Below are 26,977 nucleotides of genomic sequence, written 5' to 3'. Positions count from 1 at the left end.
TCCGCACATCCCCGATTTCCTGTAACCGAAAGAAAAATATGATAATTAACCGAGCAAGAAATAACGTGTCAGCAACAAATATCCAGCAAATAATTACCAAACCGCCGCTCCAATGCACGGGCTCGCGGGCTCGGCAATTAAGAAGTCTTAAACTAGTTAACCGTTCAATTGGAATAAATTTACATAAAATGCGCGTAAACTGTGGGGAACGTAGAAAAAAAATATCGCTAATTAAAATGAAAATCGCGAAAATTATTATGCGGGCCAGCGAACGATGTAATATAGTTGTCACATTTTTTATTTCTCTTGCATAACTTAACGTGCGCTATAAATCATATTTCCCATCTTATTAAAGTGTACAGGTTTTATGACGGTTTCGGAAAATACACACTGTTTTCCACATTTTAATGATACCTGAAATAATTCCCAGGAATTTTTTTAAAGCGTTAAACTATCATTAAAACCGTAAATATTAATTCTTAGTTAATAATTTAATTAGTCAACTTATTGCTGATAACTGTTTTATACACTATATATAATTTTTTATTTAATTGCTTATAATTGTTATAATTCTTCACCAATGTGTATGGGTGTAGTATTATATGATGACGAAGTTAAAAAGAATATATAAATTAATTGAATAAACACGGTGTGCCACAATTTTTATAACATAAGTAAGATTAAGTGTTTTAAATTCCTTACTCCATTGTTAAAAACATTGTTTATTTTATACGATCATCTAACACATCAGGATCACTAGTAATAGTGTGAAAACTATTTACGATTAAGAACTATATTACTCCACAATAGCAGCCAATATCCTTCCATACCCATTGCATATTCAGTTAATTTAAAAGAAACGTATCAAAACAACAAACAAGTTTTTCACTTAATTAAATACAAAGGATACAACTGGAAAGTTTGTGCTGATTTAAATGAGGTTTCACTAAATATAGTTGTTTCTTCTGTTTGTAGGACAGTAGAGACACCAAAAATCTCTCTGAAATTAAATCTTGAACAAACAGAACTGACTCTGTTGTGGTAAATCAAATCTTACATATGAACCTCTTATTCCATAAGAAAATGAGATTATTTGGTACTTACATATAAAACTTGACTTAATGAAATGAATAAAATATTGTCAAGGCCATTGATCAGAATGGTAAAGGATTTTTGTACTTGAAAACAGTTTTCTCTAAATTAAGTGATGTTAAATTAAAAGATTTTTGTTGACCCACAAATAAGAAAATTTATAAAAAACAATGAATTCAGTAAAAATCTTACCGGGAAAGAGTTAGCGGCTTGGTTATTACTAAAGAAAATAATTCATCGATTTTTGAAAATTGAAAATGCCAAGCTGTTGGTGAATAACTTATTATAAAAAGTTAATAGGATGGGGTGCAGAATATCATTTCTTGCATACCCATTTCGATTTTTTCCTCCTAATCTTGGAATGGTGAGTGAGCCATAAATTGAACACTTTCACCGTGATATAAAATAGATAGAAGAGCATTATCGTTGGATATTGGGTTCATCGTGTGGAGCCCACACGGATGACTGTCGATTGGACTGATGGAACCATGTTTTACCCATTGTCACATATAGGTGCAAAAACTCGGGTTTATTACGCTTGATCATCTTCAAACACTGCTCCGAATCATTAACTCGTCGTTGTTTTTGGTCAAAAGTGAGCTTTGAGCAAACACTTTGCACAGAACATTCTCGCACCCAGATATTCGTGAATGATATGATGTACACCTTTAGTTGATATCTTTAGAGTGTCTGCTATTACATTCAATTTCAATGTAACAACTTCTGCGTCCACTGCGTTCACCTTCTTCGGTGCTTATTTCACCACATTTAAACTTAGCATAAAAATCCTTGATGGTTGATTTTCCTGGGGCAGTATCCGGAAACTCGGCCTCCAGCCAAGTTTTTGATTCAACTGAATTTTTTCCCTTCAAAAAGCAATATTTTATTAACATGCGAAATTGCATTTTTTTCACAATAACAAAAATTGCTTCACTCAAAATGCTGTAATAGACAAACTAATGATCCGACAGCTGTCAAATTTATATATGCATCTTTTAAGGGTTAGAGCTAACTAAAAAACATATGGATTTAATTCCAGTAGCGCCATCTATGTGTCAGGCTGGGGACTTTTCAATTGGCCTGTTATTGCTGAATCTTCAAGGATGTGTTTAATCTAGAGCTCTGACAATATATCATCTTCTTCAAACTCATTATTTGGTGATTGTAGAAAGTCCAATTAATGGTTTAGCGTTGTCCAACATGTCCAACTTACTTGGCATTGATCTTTTCGGCGACAATTGGGCTTCGACCAAAATCTTTTCCGAATATTATTATCATAGTTGATACATTTGTCCGGTAATTATTTATTTCAAGACACTTCCCATTCACTACTACTGTTTCCTTGTGCATACGGTCTTATGTAAGTAGTTCTATTCTATAAAGTCTATTTTATAGTCAGCAGTTTCGTATCGATATCGCGAAATGAAATATGTCTATCTTCCTCGTTACCTTAATGACGATTTTACCAACTTTATATCAATTGACAGGCCATAGAAAGCAGACCTCACCTTAAAGATTTTCCGGGATTAAAAGAACCACATTAACCCTAAAACTTTAGTTCACTTAAGCTCTTATTATCATAAACAACACATAATATTCGATGAAACGCATTTTTGCCTTTTCGAAAATATAAAAGTATAATGTTACGAAAATTACCTTCTGGTATCTCAATTTCAAACTTAATAATTCTGATGGCGAATACCTATATATCCAGAAAATATTACGGATATGGGTTCATGGAACAAGCGTTACTAAGGATATACGATTTTAACCCCATTTATTAGGAAAACCCACATTTGTTTTTTCCCATCCCTACAAATAAAAATAAATTTCCTATATAATGTAATTGTCCAATTGTACAATGTAATTGTAAGTTAGAAGATAGTAAACCATAACAACAACAAAAAAAAGAAATTAGAAGATTGTCATATTAAAAAAATTAAATTTCGATATTCTTACAAGTTTGTTATAAATTAAGGTAATTAATAACGAGATAATTATTTCTGTAGTTGGTTAGGAAGCTTAGTTTATTTGCTATTTTATTTGCACTTTCTAAGAAATAAAAGTTATGTAAAAGGAATGAAGGAAAGATAGAGGAACCTGTGTATTTAAATCAACTTCCTATCATCTTTTTACTGTTTTTGCAATAACAGTCATTTGCTTCGCATTTAGTAGATAATTTGTTAGTTGCGGAGTGAAGAGTGAAGTTGTAAATAACGGTCATTAGTTTACATCGTATAGTATTTACATCCTATTTTAAGTCGCTGTTTTCTTTAATATTTTGTTGTTTTAAATAATACTTTTTATAGCACATATTATTTTAAGTTTTTTCTATAGAAAGCAAAAAAAAACACAATATTATCACAATCTAATAGAGTAATATAAAGAGTCTATTTAGAATTTATGAATTCTGAGAGTATATCATCCGATATAATTTTTTACTAACATAAATATATACACAGTTCTTTCTTACAATAGCTCTAGATATACTCGTGGTATATAAAAATTAGTTAGCAAAATTGTTAAATGTTGCATCCAAGTTTTTAATTAGCATGGATAATATTTTTAATAAGTAAATGATTAACAATTTGATTTCTTGATTTTCTAGTTCTGCTGAAATTGGAGCAACACAATAATTTGTTAACTGATGCCAGAAGTGAAAATAATTTATATTAATTTATTTGTTGTTGTATTTTAGTGACTAAATATACCGACTAGGATTTATCGTAGACTTAACGTGGTACTCCAAAGATGGTCTTTGACTTTAAGCTTACAGATGATGTTGATGATGACATGATGATGATGTTGCCTATTTGAAAACTATTCCAGAAGACATAAAGGTGGGTTTGTTACTCCTTGTTGGATTGTATGATATTTCTTAGGGATACTTATATTGAAAAAAATTCATGCCGTGGCGGGATTCGAAATTGATTTGTAGAATAATAAGAGGAGTGTCGTGCCATCTAGACTGTGAGTATAAAGACAAATTGTGTTAATTTCATGCTAATATTATCAGAAACTGAAAGTACGTAAAATATTCAGAACTAATAACAACCAATGCTTCTCTCTCAAGTATTTTAAACAACTATGCTAAGAAATAAGTAATTGTAAAACACAATCATTATCTAATGGTTAATTTTTGCTATTAGAATTTTGTTTTTATTATAAGTGCTGAACAAGTTCGCAGACACATTTTATTAATAATTTGAAAAGAAATACTTAAAAGCTACTAAACATCTGAAAAACTTTTGAAAAAGCAAATATATCTGCTGAACTTCTGGAAGAATGATTCCTTCCTAACTAAGGAAATAATGTTCTACCTTGCCTCAATCCCAATAATTGTTCCAAAATGATTGTAGCGGATACTCCTAGGAAAGGTTTTGAAGAAATGAAGCACCACTTTAATTTGAAAGAAACACCATACTGTGATCTTATTACGCGTGTTATTCTTTAAAGACTCCAAAGAAAGCCCTTGGTTAAATTAACCAACTTGTTTATTTAATGTAATCGATTGAACTATGTACCAAATTCCTGGAAAATTAATGAAACCATAATGATACCAAAACCTGGTAAAAATCGAAATTGCTATTTATTTATTGCTAGTTATGGATCGACGTTTTGAGAAATTCATTGTAAAATGTCGCATATATATTCTCGAGCAAAGAAAGCTGATACCATACCAACAGTTTGGTTTCAGAAATACTCACTCAACAATTGAGGAAGTATATAGAATTACAGATGTAATTGACAAAACTATAGAAAATAAAGATGTGTGGTATGTAAACATTTCCACCTGATATTAAAATCTTGTTTGATTAATCGATACTTCTGTGTTATTCATGAAAGAACATACTCTGATCCCAAACCGATAAGGGCTAGCGTTACTTCAAGGAAGTGTGTTGAGGTCAGTGCTCTATCTCCTTTACATCAGTGACCTCTCCACAATATTACACAGCATAGCTGCTACCTTAGTACAGCTCAACCCAAAAACTCTAATCTTGTCTTGATAAAGTTGACAAAAAAATAAAATCTGGACTAAGAGCAAAATCTAAACAGACTAAATTCACAAATAACAGGATCATGCCGCAGCGTGTCTTTATGAATGGAATGAATATTTCATATGACAACACAGCAAAATACCTTGGTATGACCCTGAATGCCAAGCTCAGATGGAAACGCGATGAGCTCAACATCAATTTCAACAAAATTTGTTGGTTGCTTGGCCGAAAATCCGAGTTATTAACTTTCAACAGGCTTATCTTAGATTAGTAGATACTGAAACCAGCTATGCAATTCAGCTGTGGGACTGCGTCAGTGACTCCAATATCCAAGTAATTCAGAGATTCCAAAATGAGGTGCTGAAGTGTATTGTGAATTAGCCATGGTATATACGCGTTTGCGACCTCCATCGCGAACTAGAAATTATGTGGTTACGGATATCATCAGAAGACTTGCCGATTCCATTAAAAAAGACTCCAGAACACCATCAACACGGAAGCGTCCGTACTTCTACATATGCATAATGTCATTAGACATCTCAAATGGAAAGAACCTTTTGATCTTGCCAGTGATTGAACATTAAATGATTCAGTGGAAAATTTGTTTGTTGTAGTTGCAACATCTGAATCTGAATTTTTTCAATTTGGCGACGAATATTGTCTTTAAGATCCTTGAGGATTATTCGCATAAACTCTTGATTTCAAAAAATCCTGTAAGTAAAAATCTGATGCTTTTAAATCCGGAGATCTTTCTGGATATTCTAACTCGCCACTTCGCGAAATTAATCTTCATGGAAAAACGTTACTCAATAATTGAATTGTTGAGCGACTATGTGTGATATGGTCCCATCTTGCTGAAACCACAGCCCAAGTCTAGTCCTTGCTCTTCCGTTTCAGGAACAAGAATATTTCGAATCATGTCTTGGTACCGTTCTGCAACACCTTGGTCATTTTCAAAAAATTAGGGACCAATGATGTTTCCAGCATGTATACAAATTTAGTGGACGCAATGTGTTGCCCAAAACCTACTTTCCTGTTCATTGACGTGGCGACTGAGAAGAAAATGGGCTTCACCGTTCATTATCAATTTATATGAAAAATATTCAATTTCACCGACACCTTTAAGATTACATTACTGTATTAAATTCGTTGATCAGGATATTTCGGTAGCAATTTTTGGACTAATGTTTTTTTTTTGGTTTTCAGAATTCGCCTTAAACTGCGTGCAGAAATGTGTAATTGGGAACCACGTCTCCGATTTGATATTTCTGGAGATTCTGCAACACCCACACACACACCAGAGTCACATTTTCAGCGTTACAAGATGTCCGTTATCTTCCAGAACGAGGCCTGTCTGTTTTGTACCGAACTGTCGAAAATTCGCATGTAAACGATAAATTGTGATTTTGTGAGGCACTGGATGATTAGGATATTTTTGATGCAATTTTCGCTGAGTGGCAATAATGCAAAGATTATTTTCAATAAATATTGTTACTACTTCTGCTCGTTCCTTTAGCGTTATCCATTATAAAATTTGGACGTCTACACAACACAATGTAAAAAAGAAATTGAGCTAAACGTCACATGAGCAAGATGGCAGTGGTCCAAATTGTAGTGGGACTTTTGCCCCACATGTTAGTTTACTATACCACAAATATACTAAAGTTAATACTAGTTTTAATAAATAGATTTAAAAAAATATCTGCCGATGTTTTCCTTGATATTGTAAATAATTTCCGCCTAACTGAAAACCCAAACTCTATTTCCTTAAAAATAGGCTATACACTGGAAATTTCTATTTAATTAGGTGTCATTTGTTTTACACTATAACAATAACAGCTGGATCGACGTGTAATAAACAAATCAGAACAAAATATTCACGATGTTCATTTGTCAAATACACAATAATTAATACGAAAAGTTCGTAAAGCCTACCACGACTGTAGAGGACCTTTAACAAACGCCTACGACAGGAACTAAAAATAAGATGGATTCTTAGTGTCATAAAACATTAGCTCGAGGGCATTCCGAAGACATCTTCATCGTTCAGTGACTTGAAAACGATCGAACCGCCTGAACAGACATGGCGATGAAAAAGAAAGAAGAAAAAAGAAGCGAGATAAATAACGACTACAACAAAATGATAAAACCGTAGAAGCGAGGCTTAGAATCGCGGATAATTTGAATAAATCGGCCGTATCCGTTCGATATCGGCGCATAATTTCGAGAATTTGTTCGCGAACGAAAGGGAAACCAGTGGGACCTGGGCCGGGGACGTATAAGAATTCCACATTGTCCTCTTTCGTAATAAGTTCGACATTTTATTATGAATAAAACTTGACGGGGTCCGCTTGCCAATACGATATTGGCTTTTAAGGTCTCCGGTTGGCTGAAATTCAAGCGCTACACACAAAGTTTTATGCAAATGGCTCAACATTTATATGGAAATTATCAAGGTGGGCTCCTTTACAACGCACTTACTTAGCGTTGTTATTGGAGAAACCTCTCCCATGATTAAGATAAATAAAAGAATAATCCTCCGAGATAGTTTCGGACCTTTTTTCTTGTTTTTATTTTCAAGGCTCTCGGATTTTGAACCAACCGTAATATGAAATGGAAAATATATTCAACAAGTTTATCCCTTTTTTAAATATATCGGTCAATGTTAATAACAAGAAAACGTTTTTATATTTGAAAGTTAATTAGTTTTCAAGATATTCGAATGGTTTTAAATCCGAAAATAAAACCAAAATGTGCTTTTACTGGACTTGATTACTATAAATAAAGGAACAATTTTCGATATAAGTTTTTTGTTTTTTGTAATTAATGTTTGGATGTTTTAGAATCGGAATATTTAAGTATTCTATATTATAAATCAGTCGTATAGTATATTCAAGAATGTCGATTATTTTTAAGTTAACTGTTAAATAATGAAAATAGAAAAATACTTTAGATCTGAGATTTAATTAGTTTTCAATTCCTGTTAGTTTGAAATATTTTAATAAAATACAATTAATTAACAAATTTAAATTAATGAGTAAAGAAACTAAAAAGAACTCAAATAAACATATACAAACATGTATAAAATTTATATCAAATAAAATCTACAGTCTCTTACAGTTACGGGGATGATGTGCCAGCAGTAAATTAAACGTAGGCCTGCATATATTTAGTCAATGGCATCTATTGGTGAAAATGTGAAGTAACTTAACATAACTGTTAAATTTTATCATTTTGACATTCATTTATATAAATGACAATTTAACTTTTGGTATTATATATTTATTGGGTTTATACAGAATTAAATTTTCAATATTCATTGATCTCGTCTTTGGATATGAAGAAATCTGCTGCTAAAGTCCACAAATACATTTAAATGCTAATAATGATGGTACTAATTCGTATATTCAAATTATCGTTGTGGCTTCAACGTTTTAAAGGTTATATTAATATCAATTACAAGAACACGATTTTTGGAGGACAAAAAAACTCAAAGGTAATGAACTGCAAGTCTTATTGGACGAAAACCTAGCTCCCAAGAAGCTCTCAACTCTCAATGAAATTTCAGCTCAGACAGCGTAGTATTTCATGAATAAACCATCTCTAGATTATTATTTCCGATGGAGAAGATGCAAAGTTAAAGAAACTGCCATCTCACGAACTGACTGAAAATACCATTGTGTCGCGTAAGGATAAGAAGTTAAGGGTTAGTCCAGAACAAGTGTGTCACGGCCATAAACTTTGGTTGTGCATATGGTGTATTCGGCAAGGTGTAGTGCATTAAAAGCTGCTGACATACGGTTTCGAAATGCTGAAGTGCAAACATTGATTGATCATGTTACTAAAAGGATGGGAGAAATTTGTAAGAAGTTATGAAAACTATTTTGATTAGAAAATAAGCATGTAATAACTGTTTCTTGTTTCAGAATAAAATCCTAACAAGGATGTGGTATGTATTTTAATTGTCCTTACTGAAACAAATCAAATATTGCAATCCTTGAAATAACACTGAACACTGTCTAGTTATAGTGAATCAGTATTCGCTCTGCTTACAAGAATGTAAATATACAGTGTATCATCAATACGAAAAGTCGACTCTTCCAGTTTAGCTAAACAAAACCTGATTATAATATCCGATATTGCTTTTATCCATCTATTTTAAAATGCTACTGCTTGATACATTAAATACTGCTGAATACTTGGTACTTGATGATGAAAAATAAAGCGATACTAACGTAGATTCATCATTATAATCGTTATTTCATAGCTAGCGTTCGAGTACAGCCTTAGTTCTCAACAAAGCCGCTGTTTTAGGTTTCACAAAACTGAATATTCTTCATGAAGTCTTATAGTTGTTGAAGATGCTCCCACAACTTTTCTCAGATACTGTTAACCTTCCAATATAACATTGCAGTATTGGTTAGGATGACAATCTCCCCGAAAATCGGTAATAGGTTGTTGATGATTAGCTCAGTTCTAAATGAAAATAACATAATATATAGTTTTTATGACGAATATAATTAGAGATAACTATATACCAAGTGATTCGAAATATAAATTAATAAATTGATCTGGCCTGGATTTACTGTTTAACATGGGCTCGAAACCACAGTCTTCGGAATTAAACCTATCGACTGGCCAGTGAACGACTTGAAAGATCATCTCTTAAGACATCCGATTTTAACCATCCCGGTTACTAGCATGACTGGGAATAATAATCCTTATTAAATTTTGCACTTTTGCATAAGGAAAAACATAAACTTTAAACAATCACAAACAGGAATTTACGACCATGACCCAGCAGCATTCTAACCCACGACTATTGCAACAATAAGAACACCGCACTGTTGCCTCTGCCACTAAGCCAACAAAGCCGGTTTCAAGAAAATTATTCCATGTTCTGTTTAAATTTAATTTTATTCAAATAAAATTTTATTTCATTTCAATATTATCAAGTTTGCTCTCATATTTGATATGGAACCATATATAAAATGTAATAGGAACTCATCGATAGGTAATATGTTTCAGTTTCTTGGCGTTAAAGTGATTTTATACTAATAAAATAAGACATATGATAGTCCCATTTTTATCAACTCGCTTTCTGTTATCTTGATTCATATTTTTTTCAAATACATAGATTAGTCAGCCAAATTAACACAAAATTAAAAGACAAAAAATATTGCTCTGCTGCATTTCTCGATATTTCTCAGGCATTCATTAAGATATGGCACACTGGACTGCATGTTAAATTAAAAAAGCTTTTGCCCCATACGCAATGACGATACAGTGGTTTTATCATCACAACAGGGTCCAATATCAGCTACAAAAAACCTTCAACTTCATTTTAATAAAGTCAAATTGCGGTTGAAAACGTGGCGTATCAACGCAATTGAGACAAAATCTATCCATGTGATATTCGCCCTTTGTAGAAGAACATGTCTCTCAGTAAAATTGAATAATCATGAACTTCCGCAAGCACTAGCAAATCTAACATAGATATCCTCCAAAGGTTAAAGAATAAGGTCTTGCGAGTCTTCATCGATGCCCCATATTACGTGCCCAACAAACTGATTCAGAGCGATATCCCCTTAGAATCCATAACGGGTGTGATTGGAAGTATTATTGCGAAGTACTCTGAAAGACTATTAGTGCATCCAAATGCATTCGCCAAACAGTTAAATGTGCGTGATAACAATGTAAAGCATAGGTTCAAACACAAACTACCATACTAACTATTAATACTAATATAGAGTGATATTTACTGATCTCTAGAATAAGTTACAATAATCTTTAGAATAAGTTAGGATAGACTTTAAACTAAGTTAGAATAGTTTCTAGAATAAGATTTAGATTATAAATTGTACAGCAGATCACTTACTGAAGTGATGTTCTACATGTCAGGATGGTTATATTATGTAACCAAAATCATATATTAATACCTATTGCCCACGGACAGATTGGCAAGAGATTAATTAAAAAAATTTTTTTCAAAGCTGCTTTAGATTTGTTTCTCATCTTGACTCTGTTTGTCACGTTCTAAACGAATGACTTCATTTTTAATACGATCTCGGAAAGTTACATATAAATGTGAGGCATTATATTTGATTTACCATCAGCTTATAAATATCAGATTGTAATATTGTCCAAATATTTGCGCTATACAAATGAATTGTCAAGATCAGCGTCGAAGAAAGCTGATATTGCAGATTTTATTGTCATATTTCCTCTCTTCCACACGTATACCTTAGAGAAGTAAAGGCTCCTAAAGCTTGGTCGGTCATTCTTACAGCAGTTACCACTTTGTTCTGCAGTATTACCCATTCGAAGTACTTGAATCCCGTTGAGATTTAAAGTACCAAGAGATTCGTTCACTAACACTCAAATCCTAGGGTTCTGATGTTTCTAAAATGTTTTATAAATTTCAGGAGAATATGCTCATCCTCCAAAGCCGCCCGGAATAAAGACAGTGTATAGAGTCGAACGAAAATTGAAAATCCATAGAAACCACAATCACACCGTCTATTTAGTACATTCCTCCGTAAATTAGTGAAATGCGATAACTAATTCGGATCATCCGCTAATGAATTAAAATTAGTGGCCGTTATTCAGTATATATTTGTTACTAAAGCAAGATTTAACAATATAATAATATGCGATATCATTTCAGCCTAAAATTAAAATTCAACTAAAATTAAAAATTAGATTTGCATATAGTCACTGGTATTTATCTCACGATGTTGCTAGCAACCTGTCAAAAAGTCACTACATAATATTTATATTTACGTTTTCGGTACCATAAGTATTGCCATCATAAATAAAAAAAACTATACCGTAACATCAAAAGAGTCTTTCATGACAGAAAAAAATAAATATACGAATTGAAAATAGTCACAGATATTCAAAACACACAACATTCTAACATTTCGTGTATTCCAGGCATTCGCAAAATTTAGCTAAAGCTCTCCGAAAAAAATCGAAATATTCTAAACCGATTCTATTCACGCTCCCCTATTAACATACTCCTTCCTTTTTCGTATAAATAATAACCAGACGTTATAACTTTATTACGCTAAAGAAATCATAATGTTTTTGTTGGACTCTCGCTGCGATTTTGATGGGCGTACACAATTTTTAGGTTAATATTGTAACCGTGGAAGGAAATCTGATATGTTATGTCAAATTTAGGGCTATTTCGTGACTCTAGTGGAAAGAGTTATATACCGATTCCTACCAACGACAAGGAGATTCTTGTATATGATTTTTTCTGTAATGGCTTCATTCAAGTATTCGATAGTTTTAAAAGAACAGAAAGTGATTGTTTCAAGAAACAAGAATGTTTGTTATATATTTTATTGTTATTATCATTTTACGTTATACGCACCCATATCGTAGGTTGGTTGGTTCTGGTTGGTGTCTTTATTGAAAGCCATTGGGCGGTTAAATATCAAATAGTTTTAGAATTTCAATTATTAGCCTTATCTTATTTTAAAGATGAAATAAACATATAGTCTATGCAAAGTTTATTTATATATGCATCATCGAAATTTGTGACGTCAAAACGTCGCAATGTTGCCGCATTAACTTTGAGTTTTAGTTCACTTTGGCTTTGGCATACAACAAAAAATTCTCATTCGTCTCAAATATATATCATATCACTTTGTTTGAAAATGCCGAATAATAGATATTCAGGGTCATAAGTTGACTGCGACTTTAATAAGTTATTTAGAATAGGAATGAGATAATGAAGGCCCCCTTTTGATCGTAAATTGCGTTAGAGGGGTAATTATTGATGAAACTAAATACTGTTAGTTGTTGCAATTTTATTGAAAATTTTTTAGCGTGTTGCTACTGCGCTGATTATTAGTGTAAGTACTGTGAATAACTTCGCTTACAAAATGAAGAACAATACTTTAGATTCAACCAAGAAATCCTCACCATCTTGCTATTGGCTCTATTCTAGATCAAATATACGAAATGTATATGAACAGTGAGTAATCAAACTATATTATCGACATAATCATAATATAATAAGAATAAGAACGGTGTACACAGGTAGTAGCAGAAGAAATAAAAAATATAGTGACATCAAATGACTTGAAGTAAACGCACCATCGAAGGAAAAAATAACTAAATATAAAAAGGTAAATATGCTCTCGAATGAAAGTAAAATCCATTACTTTGATATATAATTGTTAATTAGGTGGATTAGGTCTCCAGGGGGATACCATTAGTTAAAGATATGTGCCTAGGACTCTACCCCATGGGTGGTGTGAAAGAGTGCAATGTAAATATAATAAACAACTCTAATATAAAAATTATTATACCTGTGTTCTTAATTGTAGTTTCAAGTCCTTTTAAGTCCTTAGTTATATTTAAAAATACTATTTTGTTTAATTGTTTTAAATAGATTAGTATTTTGTTGTATGTCAAAGCCAAACTGAACTAAAACTCAGAGTTGATTGGCGTTACAAATTTCGATGACGCATATATAAATAAACTTTTAAGAGACTATATATATGTTTCCAAGAATGTACCATTTCAGATTGGTCCTCATTTATATACAAATTTTCTAATTATTTTAAAAATACTCATCAAATACACCAAATGATTTTTGATAAGCTTTATTTTTTTTCTCTATTTTTTTTAGTTATCGGTACTATTTCATCCAAGAATTACAGGCCTTAACTAATATTTTGTCACAGTTACTGAAACTGGCTTTTTACAATGACTATAACTAATAAAACTAAACAAGAATCTCGCTAAAGTATGGTTGCTTGAACTTTATGTTTATGATTGTTTCTAATTTTGACTATGTATAGACAACAAGGTTAAATCCAACAAGAAACAGCCTATGGTGGTTATATGATGGCTAGTTTAAATAAGTTTAATACTGAGCACGGTGGTATAAAAAAGAGTTCCAGCTCAGGTAAATCTTAGTTGGTAAAGAATGATACTAAAATATATATGAAAACCAAATATATTTAATAATCGCAAATTGTATCTACATCAGAAGCAGTACGGTCGATTGTGTACATTAATGAACCTAGGACATCATAAAAGTTACAAAGGATCGCGAAGAACGACTTCGTCAATCCAAAAATGTTGAAGAAAAGGATAGTTGAAGTGTCAAAAAACAGAAACCCTTTGAGTTTAATATTACAGTGTTATTGCTCTTTATATTATCAAAATTAATAGTTTTAGTACAATCTATAGTACATTATACGACGATATTAGATTTATAAGATAACCATTGATCTAAAATAAAGATAATCATTCATCAATACCATCCTCCCATAGTCAATTATAAAAGTTAGACAGGATAAACTATAATACTTCCTTAAGAATCAGCTAAGAAAAGAAAAAATATGTATAGAAATACGATTAAAGAATACACGTAAAATCCGGGGTGTTATTCTGTATGAATTCATTGTATTTGCTCAAGCTGTCATATGCAGCTAGATTGGACATTTAAATATTTCTAATGTTATTTGAATATTCCTTGGAGGGTTTTAATTTCATTGAATTATATCACCTCAATTAAATTGAATCGAAATAGGCTTTAAGGACAATCAAACAATATAATTCAATAGATGTTTCGAAGACTGGAAACAACGCTCATGCTTTAACAAATATATAGTTTTTATTTAAATAACTTTTGAGCTTTTATTTAAAGAACTTGAAGAAATATATTATGGGATATTTGTTCTTTTGTTTTATAGATATTTTGATCATGGACCTGTTGAACAAAACAACAGGTATAAGAGCAACATTCGATTTAAAAGCTTAATGGAGATACATATTTTATGAATTTTAATTTATACACGTTTTTAGATAAAATTAATGCATTTTGATGTCAATATTATCTACTGTAAAAACAAAATGAATTTAAAGTTATTATCGTGTATTATTAATCAACTATTTTTAGCATTTTGGTAAAACGGGTAGACACACAAAGAGGTAACAAACTAAAAAATATTATTAAATATTTTAACACAACCTAGAACTATATACCTCTAATAATAACTACTATTATAGTAAATAAGGATCAAGCAACCAAACTGAATTATTTATAAATTTAAAAACACTTAAAATGCCCGAAACAATGGATTCTATGTAATGGATTCACGTATTTTAACAGTACTATCGCTATTTAGAGTTGTTTATACTTTATTAGAAAACAGTTACTATTTAAAAAAATTACACTGTTACTATATTTAGTTTATAGCTAATTAAGAAGGAATAAATTAGTTTTAACGAATAAAATAATGAATAGAGATTAAACAAATTCCCTATTATTGGATACAGTTAGTAAATTTTAATTTGTTTCATTAAATATAGAATTGCACATGTTTTAATAATGAACATCTTATATGAAAATAATAGATTTGTAATTAGGTGATTAAAATATGATAGCAAGATGGTGATTATACATTTTAATTCAAATATTTTTTAATGAAATTAACTAGTCAAAAAGCCGGTTTAGTAGGCGCAGTGGTAAAGGCGCTAGGACGGTGGTCCTACTGATGCTATAGTCGCGGGTTTGAATCCTGCTGGGACATGGTCGTAAATTTATGTTTGTGATTTTTTAACATTTGTGATTGCCGTTAGGCAAAAGTGCAAAATCCGACAAGGAAAATGAGCCCAGTCACGCCAGTAACCAGGCTGGGTAAGACCGGATATCTTATGGCATGATTTCTAGGCTTGTCACACGCCAGTCGGTAAGAACTAGTTAAATGAATAGAACGGAAGTACTAACTTCGAAATATTTGTATAGTCTATATAAAAGGGTTAATGAAGGTCACCTCTTGCTGGATGAAACTGATTATAAAGAAAATTAGTATATATATATATATATATATATATGTATATATATATATATATGTATATATATATATATATATATATGTATATATATATATATGTATATATATATATATATATATATATATATATGTATATATATGTAAGCTATATATATAGATAGCTTAGATAAAGAGAGGCAATAAGTCAATAATAAGTAATATTTAAGAATGGACGTCATTCTTAAATATTATATTCCTATAGCGATATTTTACATATAATATTACAATTAATTATGAATAACAATGAAGCACATTAAGCTAACATCTGAAGCACTGAAGCTTTGAATATCAGGAAACATGAAAAAGATTATTATTTTTCATATTATTAACACTATCAAATCGATGATAAAATATCAGTCTTTTAAAAAATAAAGACTTTTAATCTTACAAAGAAGTGAAAACATTTACTGAAGTTTTGATATGTAAGTGGAATTCACTGCTGATAAACCGTATATTGTTTTCTCAGATAGAGATAGTCCAAAAATGGATTAAAATTTTGGAATGAAAATATTCTACCGCTATATCATCCGTTGCACAAGTATTGCTCTTGTATCAGGCAATAACACCCTATTCAATATATACATATATATGTAAATATTTGGAATAGAATCCCTATTTTGACAGAAATGTATAGAAAAGTGTTAAACAAACCGTAAAAATGTATCGATTAACACGACAATGATTAAAACGTTAAATTAGTTTTTGAATTTTAAAAAAGCTTACATATTAAATAAAATTGTGTATATTTACAAAACATGTCTATGCTATATAAGATATTTATATAATTTTTAGGTTATGTCTAGCATTTTTGACCAAAATGTGGCAATATTTTTATATTATATAATTTTCCCGCTTAATTTGACATATTTTATATAAATATATCATTATCTAAATATTATCGTCTGAATATTATAGGTCTTCGATGTGTTTATTTCTTGATTTATGATATTGTTTGTTATAAACTTTAAAACATTCAGTAATTTTATTACCTGTTAAGTAGAACCATATTATAAACACAAAACAATCTTATACACTTATTCACTAAGCTGTGAAGGAAAAACTGAACGTATTTTTCCAGAAAGAACGGCGAAAATCACTCGGTGAGTCACAAGAGCACGGAATCGTCTAACGCAGCTGATAGGTTCGCGCAAACTGATTTGTACAATAACCGAAATATAACATAAAAGAAACTATAAAGTAGCAGGCCCTCCCACAGGCCCATACACCATAAATTTTTAATTATCCATCCACCACTAGTGAAAAGTGAAATAATAGCCCTTGGACTTGGAGGGTCGTTATGCAGAAGGAACGGTAAGGTTGTTGGGAAGCCAAGCGGGCGGCCAGTGGCGTTCTAAATGCGGGAGGGAGAAAATTCGCCAATAATTCGAGAGCAATTTATAACCTATTTAACGTCAATAAATTCAATTATTTCGACAACATAATATTCGGCCTCTATATTAGTAATAATTAATAATTATTTATTCGTAGTTACGTCACCAATATTTAACCTAACCTTTTAAATAATTATTCCTTATTATCCTAATATCCTGTGGTTTAATGAAATTTAATGTAAATTATGTCTCTGATTAATGTTAACATACTTTAACTTATTTTTATTTAAATTGTTTTTTTTAATAACACAATACTACTATCGAATGATTTACACTCAATAATTATTGGACAATAAAACATTGTTTAATAACACTTGATTTCTATAAAAATACCTATCATATATTTTTAAATGTTGTAACAATCCTTAATATTACACACTAAAACATATAATCAACAATCATTAAATAGAAACAAAAATTATATGAAGAACATTAAATATTACAAGATGATTTTGACGACCTACATACCAATTTCTATTCAAATAAGTTATGTTTATTATATTCCGAATTTTTAAACAAACTAATACATAGTAAAACATTCCTTGAGATACGTTTAATAAAAATATATAATAGTCTTTTTGTAACTTATATTTTTTATATTTTCGCCACTATTTTTGTTAGATGATAAAATCTAATTTTCCATTGATAATTTCAAAACAAAACACGTGGTGTACACCCAATTACCTTTTATTTGGATAACTGTAAATTAAAGTCTCCTTTAATTAACTAGGGGTTTATCCAGACGGCCCTCGTCACTAAGCCTACCGACCGGCGAGTTACCAACTTAAGAAGACATCCGGTCTTACCCAGCCTGGGTACTGGCGAGAATGTGATAATTTTTCTTGGCGGATTTTGCAGTCTTGTCTAGGACAATCACAAATATTAAATAATCACAAACATAAATTTACGACCATGCCCCGGCAGGATCCGAACCCGTGACTATCACAACTGTAAGAGGACCGTCCTGTCGCCTTTCTCACTGCGCCAACAAGCCAGCTATTAAAAGGACTGTTGTTTCAACATTTTAAGCATAATAATGTACGTTTATTTAGAATGCATGTTATGTTATTCTGCTATAAATGGTGAAATTAGGCAAGTCAGCACGACTGATTAACGAGGGAAGCTAAGAAATTATCGTAAAAATACCTATTGAAACTTTTAAGCTATTTGAAGGTTTTAAAATTGTTATTTTCATTACAAGAACTGAAAAGTTAGATACTCTGAAACAGCCCAAACTATAATTTTTTTTATTAATTACATCTTACATTAATATTACCAACCAAAAAAAATAAAATCACAAGCATTGTAATATGTCAGTTTAATATTTTGAACTGCTATATTATAATTTATATTTCTAATAACTATATTAACTAAATACATATTATGCCAATTTTTATAAAAAAAACATTTAGAGCTATTTCTAAATGAAGAACTTATATATATATATATATATATATATATATATATATATATATCTATATCTATATATATATATATATATATATATATATATATATATATATATATATATATAAATATATATAGCTGTTGCTTTTATTGAGTTTTTAGTGTCTAGTTATGTGATTGACTTCGTTGATATTAAAATGAATATATAACACAATTAAAAAATGTGTTTATATATCAAAACAATTGATAAACTTTATACTACTTTGTACGTAATATTAAGTTGTATTATAATATAAATTGAAAATAATACATGTATGTATGTATATGGATTTTAGTCACGTCAACCTCTTGGATAATAATAAATAATAGAGCAATATAACACGTATTATAAAAATTGTTGCTAAAAATCTATTGCCTAAAACCGAAAAGAAAATCTGGAAACAAAAACAGAAAGAGAACCATTTTGTATCGGTAAGGTATTTTGTTTCGAATCGAAGTTCCCACGCAAAAATAGGGCGAACGAATGGGCCTAACCCTCGGTCCAAGCTGCCACTTTCTAAATATGCACAGGAAAAAAATTATACGCCCCATGTTTTCGAAACTGAAAACTTTCTATCACCAATAGGAACTAGTTCATCGACGTACCTGTTGTGGCCAAGTCGCCAAACTCGTTTAGTTCGTACTCAAAAATATATAAACAACAATATAAAGTGTGTAGTTATTTTTTTGGTGTTTTTTATGTCAAAGAATGAATTTTCAGCGTCAGGGTTTTAAAATAGCACTCTACAGTTCATGGTAAGTTATATTTTAGTATCATTAGTTTTTAATAGTAATTATAGAAATATAAAAATTATCCATCATATTTCACTGTCAAGTTCACAACTTGTAAAATGTAACACTTAGGTGTCAAAAATTTAGACATATTTATGGACGACCAGGTCACTGTCTTCTCCCTATTGATTTTATATAATTATATAGTTTAAAGAAACGACCTTAGATCTTAACATATTAAAACTACTTACGTACTCGTGATCATACAATATCAGATTAGATCAGCTACTGCATATTCTCTTACGTCATCATATTTTTATCACATCGCGAAACATGATTCCTTTTGGAGCATCTTTTCAATCTTGAAAGCTATTAAGATGAAAATCATCACGACACTGGTTTGTAATTTTGCGAAACATTATTTTCCTTTGCTTCATAAAATGTGAAAAATTTACAACAAATATGTGGATCCTTAAATAGCTGTAACATCGTATGTGTTGTATACCATAGTACAATTATGACATAAAATAATACTTTATCAATATCAATAAATTATTTAATACTAATAATTTTATTACATCCTCTAACAATATATAAAAATAAATAAATGTTCTATGGGTATCTTGAATTTTTGTATACATGCATTGTGTCTACAGATAATTTTAATACAAACATTTAGACACATTAAGACAGGAACATGTAAAACCCTTACAATCACATAACATAACCACACGACATTTTGAATATGGTTGGTAGCATTCAAAATATTTCATTACAATGATATTGTTGTACGATAGCATTTTTATACAATATATATTACATACATATTTCCGGTTGCAAGAATATTTTGTTCGTATATTGTTGTTAAAAATATCATATATAATGATGCGGTAATGCATAAAATATAGTGCGATTACACCGCGAGTGAGACTTTTGCTCTACTTGTGCTCATATCAAATGCAACAATTATGAATATCTGTATGTTATGTAATTGAACTGTTTATTGAATGAAAAACGATATAATCAAAAATATTACAAAATACATCTACAATAAGACAACGCTCGGCCATATCTTCAATGTCAAAATTTAATTAGTATTTACTAAGTACATTGACTAATGTATATGTACATAGACATAGAAATAGACTTTATGGCTAAACAGTACTTCTGTTCTTATGCCTGTATATATATATGCAAAAAAATTAGAAAAAATAGTCATTAACAGTTTCCAATAATTGCAGTTATATATTTGTTGTGATTTAGACAAGACGTTCAAGGCATTAATCTATTCAAAAGACAGCATTCAAATGAATTAAGTTCATTTATTTTGACCAGCGATATAAATTTATGAAAATGTGAGTTATCAACGTAAACAACTGTTAAACTCGATTGTTTTGAAAATTTTCTACATAATGTTAAAGTTTTCTAATCAGTATTATTACATTATTGAGTAAAAAATTGCATTTTAGTTAGTTGTTACTTGCTTATCCTGGTTTATTTGCAGATAAAGCCAACCAAAACTTTCAAAACCTTATTGTTATAAAATCATTGAATCAAAAGTGGCGTAATTCATGTCGATAGCAAAAAACTATCTGGAGAATAGAAAAATTTCATGATAATGAATTGCAAGACTGAAGTGACTGAAAGTGCCATTTCGAACAGTTTAAATATCACTGTTTCATTGCTAACAAGGCAAATATCGAGCTGCCTGTGAAATATTGCGACTGGCGATAAAAATGGATCTATTACAGCATTTACAAGTTATGGGTTAGCCCAAAAGAACCATCCACATCAACATCGAAGCGGAATATACTTGACATTCTAGTCTTGTTTTACATATGATGGGTTCTGCAAGCTAAAGCGCATTAAAGGCTGCTAAAAAAGAATGACATTGTTCATACAGATTCGATATCAATTGAAAAATTAAACAATCTGCAAAGTCTTCCTTTTGGATGATAACGCTCGCGCAAATATTGCAAAAATTGGGATCGATAAAATATTGCAGTTCGAATAGTAAGAATGGCTTGATTACAACTTGTTGTAAATACGAAAATGGCTTGACGATTGTATCGCTGCCAAAGAGACGACATTATGTTTCAATGTTCCATAAAAGTCGGGAAAAAAAATTTAGAAAATGATGTATAATAATATGATTAATGTATATTTTATCAATTTTTCTCAATAAGTGTCTTGTGAAATTATGTAAAGAAAATAATCACTGCGATCAGATCTTCACATCTTACATAAAGAATATATGCTCAGTAAGTATGTATATATGCAAGTAGGTAAGTATAGTAGGTAACAGGAACATATTACATAAAATATTGTACATAATTTAACATAAAAAATTTACATTTAAACATTCAAATTATAATTAAAATATGTCATTAAATTTGATATTTAAAAAAATTAAAACCAGAAAAAATAAATAATATTCAAAAACTATTAATAGAAACAGAAAATAGATTAATGCACGTTACAGCATTATCAAATTTTACTATTTTATTCTTATATGTAAAATAAATACACAAACAATTAGAAACCATTACAGGATAATGCCCAATATATTTTGAACAAAGTTAAGACAACCTGAATTATGTATAGTACGTTAAAATATAAATCGTCTTAATCGTTGTGACCGCAATTTAAATCATTCGATATATTATTTTTATTTCTTTGAGAGCGGCTTTCGTCAAATACCTAGCGAATTTAACCGAAATGACTTGGTAGGTCCTGTCGAATCCATTAAGAATAATAATGAGCTTTGGTGGAGTGATTGTCCTTGTACGTATATATTTTCTTTATTACAAATATATTGTAATTTGTTACTAAGTTTTTGTTTCGTGAATTTCAAATTATGTTTAACTGTTTTGGTGACAGTTGCAGACTGGTGTTTGAAATTATAATCAAAATTATGTGCCTTAGAGTAAAGTTTCCCTGACTCTGTTTATTTGTATATTGCATAATCTAATAGTTTTACATTTAAGTCTTCCATGAGGCACTAACTAATAGTGGTTTACAATCTGCCATACATCAAAATCTATGTACTTATTACATTCGAATTTCTGTTTGATTCTATTGATTCAATTAATAATCTATTTGAGCAGGTTTTTAATTACTCTTAATGGCTCAACAGTCTGCCCTATACACTTTTGTAAACTATTAGAATACTACATGTAGTAGATAGTATTCCCCAGATAGAGACTGATCCCAATGTTATAATATATTACAATCATGTTCTAAAATGTATATATAACAATTAATCAGATCGTATAGAAGTAAATGTCCAATCAAGTACACTGACACTCTTTCGAGGTACTTAATACTAACGCCTGAATTATACTCATAAAGGACTCTAGGGGGATATTCCGCTAAATCACATCATTAGAAATATCATTACTTCATTAAAAACATAAACCTAAACATATAATTTTTTTTTATTCATCATTCCCATTTTTGTAGTACGATTTGTCATTTGCTTCAAAATAGGCCTCAGTTTCGGCGATCACCTCTTCATTCCACGAAAATTTCTTCCCGGCGAGTATCATTTTGAGATTTGAGAACAGGAAATAATCGCTGGTGGCCAGATCAGGAGCATACGGTAGATAAAGAAGCAATTCGAAGCCCAATTCACGGATTTTTGACACGGTGCCTTGTCTTGGTGAAGCTGCACTTTCTTTTCCTTCAAATGCGGCTCAAACGGTCCAATAAAGCTATTTAATAGTCGCTGTTCATGGTCCTTCCTATTTCATGGTAATCAATACAAATTATTCCATGGGCATCCCAAAATACAGACGTCAGAAACTTGCCAGCCGACTATTGCGTTTTCCAACGCTTTCTAGCGGGTTCATCGTGTGCGGTTCACTAGGATGACTGTCAAATGGACTTCGAAGTGAAATTATGTAGCCATGTTTCATCTATTGTCACATATCGACACAAAAACTCAGGTTTGTGCTTGATCATCTTCAAACACTGCTCCGAAACATCAACTCGTCGTTGTTTTTAGTCAAAAGTGAGCTCGCGCTGCAAACTCTTTGCACAGAGCTTCTTCATACCCAAATATTCGTGAATGTTATGACGTACAGGTTTAGTTGATATCTTTAGATTATCTGCTATTTCATTTAGTTTCAATTTACGGTCATTCAAAATCATTTGTAGATTTTTTAATGTTTTCGTCGGTAACAACCTATTCTGGCCGTCCACTGCATCCACCGTCTTAGCATACCAATAATTGATGGTTGATTTTCCTAGGGCAGTGTCCGGAAATTCGTCATCAAGCCAAGTTTTTACTTCAACTGTATAGTTTCCGTTCAAAAAGCAATATTTTATCAACAGGCGAAATTCCTTTTTATCAATTTTTTTTCACAATAACAAAAGGTTCTTCACTCAAAATGCTATAATTCATAAAATGTTATAATTCAAAAATGAACCGACAGCTGACAAATTTATACACGCATCTTTTGAGGGCTAGGGTTAACTAAAAAACATATGGACTTAATTCTAGTAGCGCCATCTATGTGTCAGGGCGTGGACTTTTCAATTGATCTGTTACAGCACCTTGTCTTAGAGATCATTTATATCAAATATATAGCCTCAAACTAAATATGGATATTTAAGATCTCTGAATATAAGTAACATAATAAAAACATTTAAGATCTATAATCAGTAGTACGAAAATAGATCAATAGTATAAATATCTATATAACAATTCAAATTTGCATTCACTAATTCATATCCAACAATGGAGGAAGAAGTCTACTTGCGAAACAATATGTTGCTGTTAGTACCGTAAGACTTCGAACATTCTATATCAGATCTCGCTAATGTTTGTTTGATCCTTAATTGTAAAATATTACTTCTTCTTAAAGTATATAAACACCTACATTTAACCATACTTTAAGAACTTAAAATTATGCCGGAGACCATGTCTTCTCTTTAGTTATATTTCGCATAACTAGATCAATTATGTTGTAGAATAATAGTGGTGAATCGATATCATCATCGTCTTGCGTTCTTATAAAGATAATGGAAATCGTGTAAATATTTTTTAAATAGATATTTGTCATTAAACACTACTCAACCTTTGCATCATTTACTAACAACCTATTGAACAAAGAATATGATTTCCGTCCATATCACAATATTGGAAACATATAATTTCAAACAATTACTTACTACTTACATATAGTCAATTCAAAATAGCATTGACACGGGAAACGTTGCAATTTTACCGCAGTTACTCTGAATTTTAGTACTTTTAGGCCCTGATATAAAACTAAATTTTAATATAAATAAAATAATCGAAAAAATATTCTATTAAATATACTTTATTTTTACATTATAGTACATCAAATGTATTTATTATCGAATAATTTAAAACTACAATTAATTTTACAGCCACAATAATTTATAGGTTAGAGTTGTTTTAATATATACACATTAAGCTTTTTTCGACACTAGTATCGGTAGGGTTCTAAACGCGTTTTTGTATGTAGTGGTATCCCCCGAAGGCCTTATTCACTTAATTAACAATTGTATATCTGAGTAATCTATTTTACTTTCATTAGAGAGCATATTTATGTTTTACGCTTAGTTCTTGTTTCTTTCGATGCAATGTATCCTTGTAAAGTCATTATGATATTATTATGTTTCTCTTTAGTTTGTCCTATTACTATCTGTATACATCTTTCTTGATAAAACTACATTTAATCACTGCATCATCCTTAATGCATCGCATAAGCACGGTTTCTTTTTGGCCAATTTGAGGTTTTTTTTTAGATATTTTAGTGACTGTGTCCGTACTAATATAAAGTGTAGCTGCAAGGCGCAAAAAATATTTGCAATAAAAACCGCGGCGATTTCACATTTATTAAAACAAAGCGTTAAAACAACGTTTGCCGGTTATCACCGGTAATTATAATATTTTAAAGAATTTTCAGAAGTTTGGCAAACGGGCAACAACAACAGGCCCATTCCGTTACACGTTCGAACTTCTCTAATAGCATTCTATCTTTTTTTAAATAGAATAAAATGATAAGGACAATATTGTCTGACTGTAAAACGAATTTACAACTTTAGACAGACATATATTGACACTCGTGTCACTGCTATTTTGATTTGACTATATTTATTTATTTAGTTTCAGTTTCATTATACTACCTTAATTTCGAGTTAATTTTACTGATATATGTATATGATATATAAAGGTCCATATATGATCTTACATATTTATAGAAAAAACCAACCGTTCTTCTTTTAATTCTCATGTACATCAGTTAATTATTTATTTTTATTCTCAAAAGTATATTATCTTTTACGGCATTAGTAATGAGCTTTTTAAATCTATATGTGCTTCAAATATTTCTTTAGCAAAATTAATAAGCATTTAGTTGTAAAATAATACATAATTTTTAGGATAATGTTTCGTAGCAAAACTTATGTGTTGACTAATGATACATATATAGTACATAAAGGTCCATATATGATACTTATTATATCATATATTTATTTAAGAAACTCCACCGTTTTTCTTTTAATTCTAATACACATCAGTTGCTCATCAGTCATGAACTTTTTTAATCCATCTGTACTCAAAATATTTGTTATATTAAAATTAAGAAATATTTAGGAGTAAAAATTCACACATTTAAAAAAAATAATATTTCGTAGCAAATCTTACATATTGGTTAAAAGCTCTTTTCATATATTTGATGATTGTATTATAGCCTGTAATGTGTTTGTGGTACTCTTTAGAACAACATTCAAAAAAATCTGTTATTAATATAAATAAATATGAATGTTTCAAAAGAAAATTCCGTTTAATACATTTTGTTTTCTTCGTGGGATATACCCAAAAATTTTGAACTCCGCAGAAAGGAAGAAATAATTACGAAACAATTTGTATATTCCTAACCCACTTTCTAAAGATTTACCTTAAACTCTGTTCACTAAAGAGTGATAAATTTTGATACCAAAAAACGCAAAACCAAAATTATTTTCATGCCAACATTGGAACAGCATAACTTTCACGTAACAAAAAAATTTGAATATTGACTTAGCCTACTTTCTAAAGGTTTAGCATAGAACCTAGTCACTAGAGATTGCCCTATAAAAAAAAACAGATGCCTTTCTTCGTCTGCGGTTGTAAAAGCCCTTTCGGCGCATCTTCGAAAACTTTCCAAGTATGCAAAGCAAAAAAAATTCTCCCGCTTCTTGGCCTGATGTTCCGAACAGATTCCGAATTTCGCTCGCTTTCTAACCAGACAGATTACAGATTGCGGTTTTATACCTGGGTCGTGCTTACAACCGAATAAAATTGAGGGTTTGGTTCGTCGGTACCCACCGTGAAAAAAGGGTTGCGTTTTTTACATAAGGGTAACAATTATTTATTTGTACCTATTTCTGTATAGCTAATCCAAAATAATTTCATTATTACAAAAAACAACTGCAATATCTT

This window comes from Rhynchophorus ferrugineus, unplaced genomic scaffold, assembly GCF_030347505.1.
Source record: "Rhynchophorus ferrugineus isolate W39M unplaced genomic scaffold, kcgeb_rfMv2 rfM1, whole genome shotgun sequence".
Lineage (NCBI taxonomy): Eukaryota > Metazoa > Arthropoda > Insecta > Coleoptera > Curculionidae > Rhynchophorus > Rhynchophorus ferrugineus.
Note: the sequence above shows the minus strand (reverse complement) of the source record.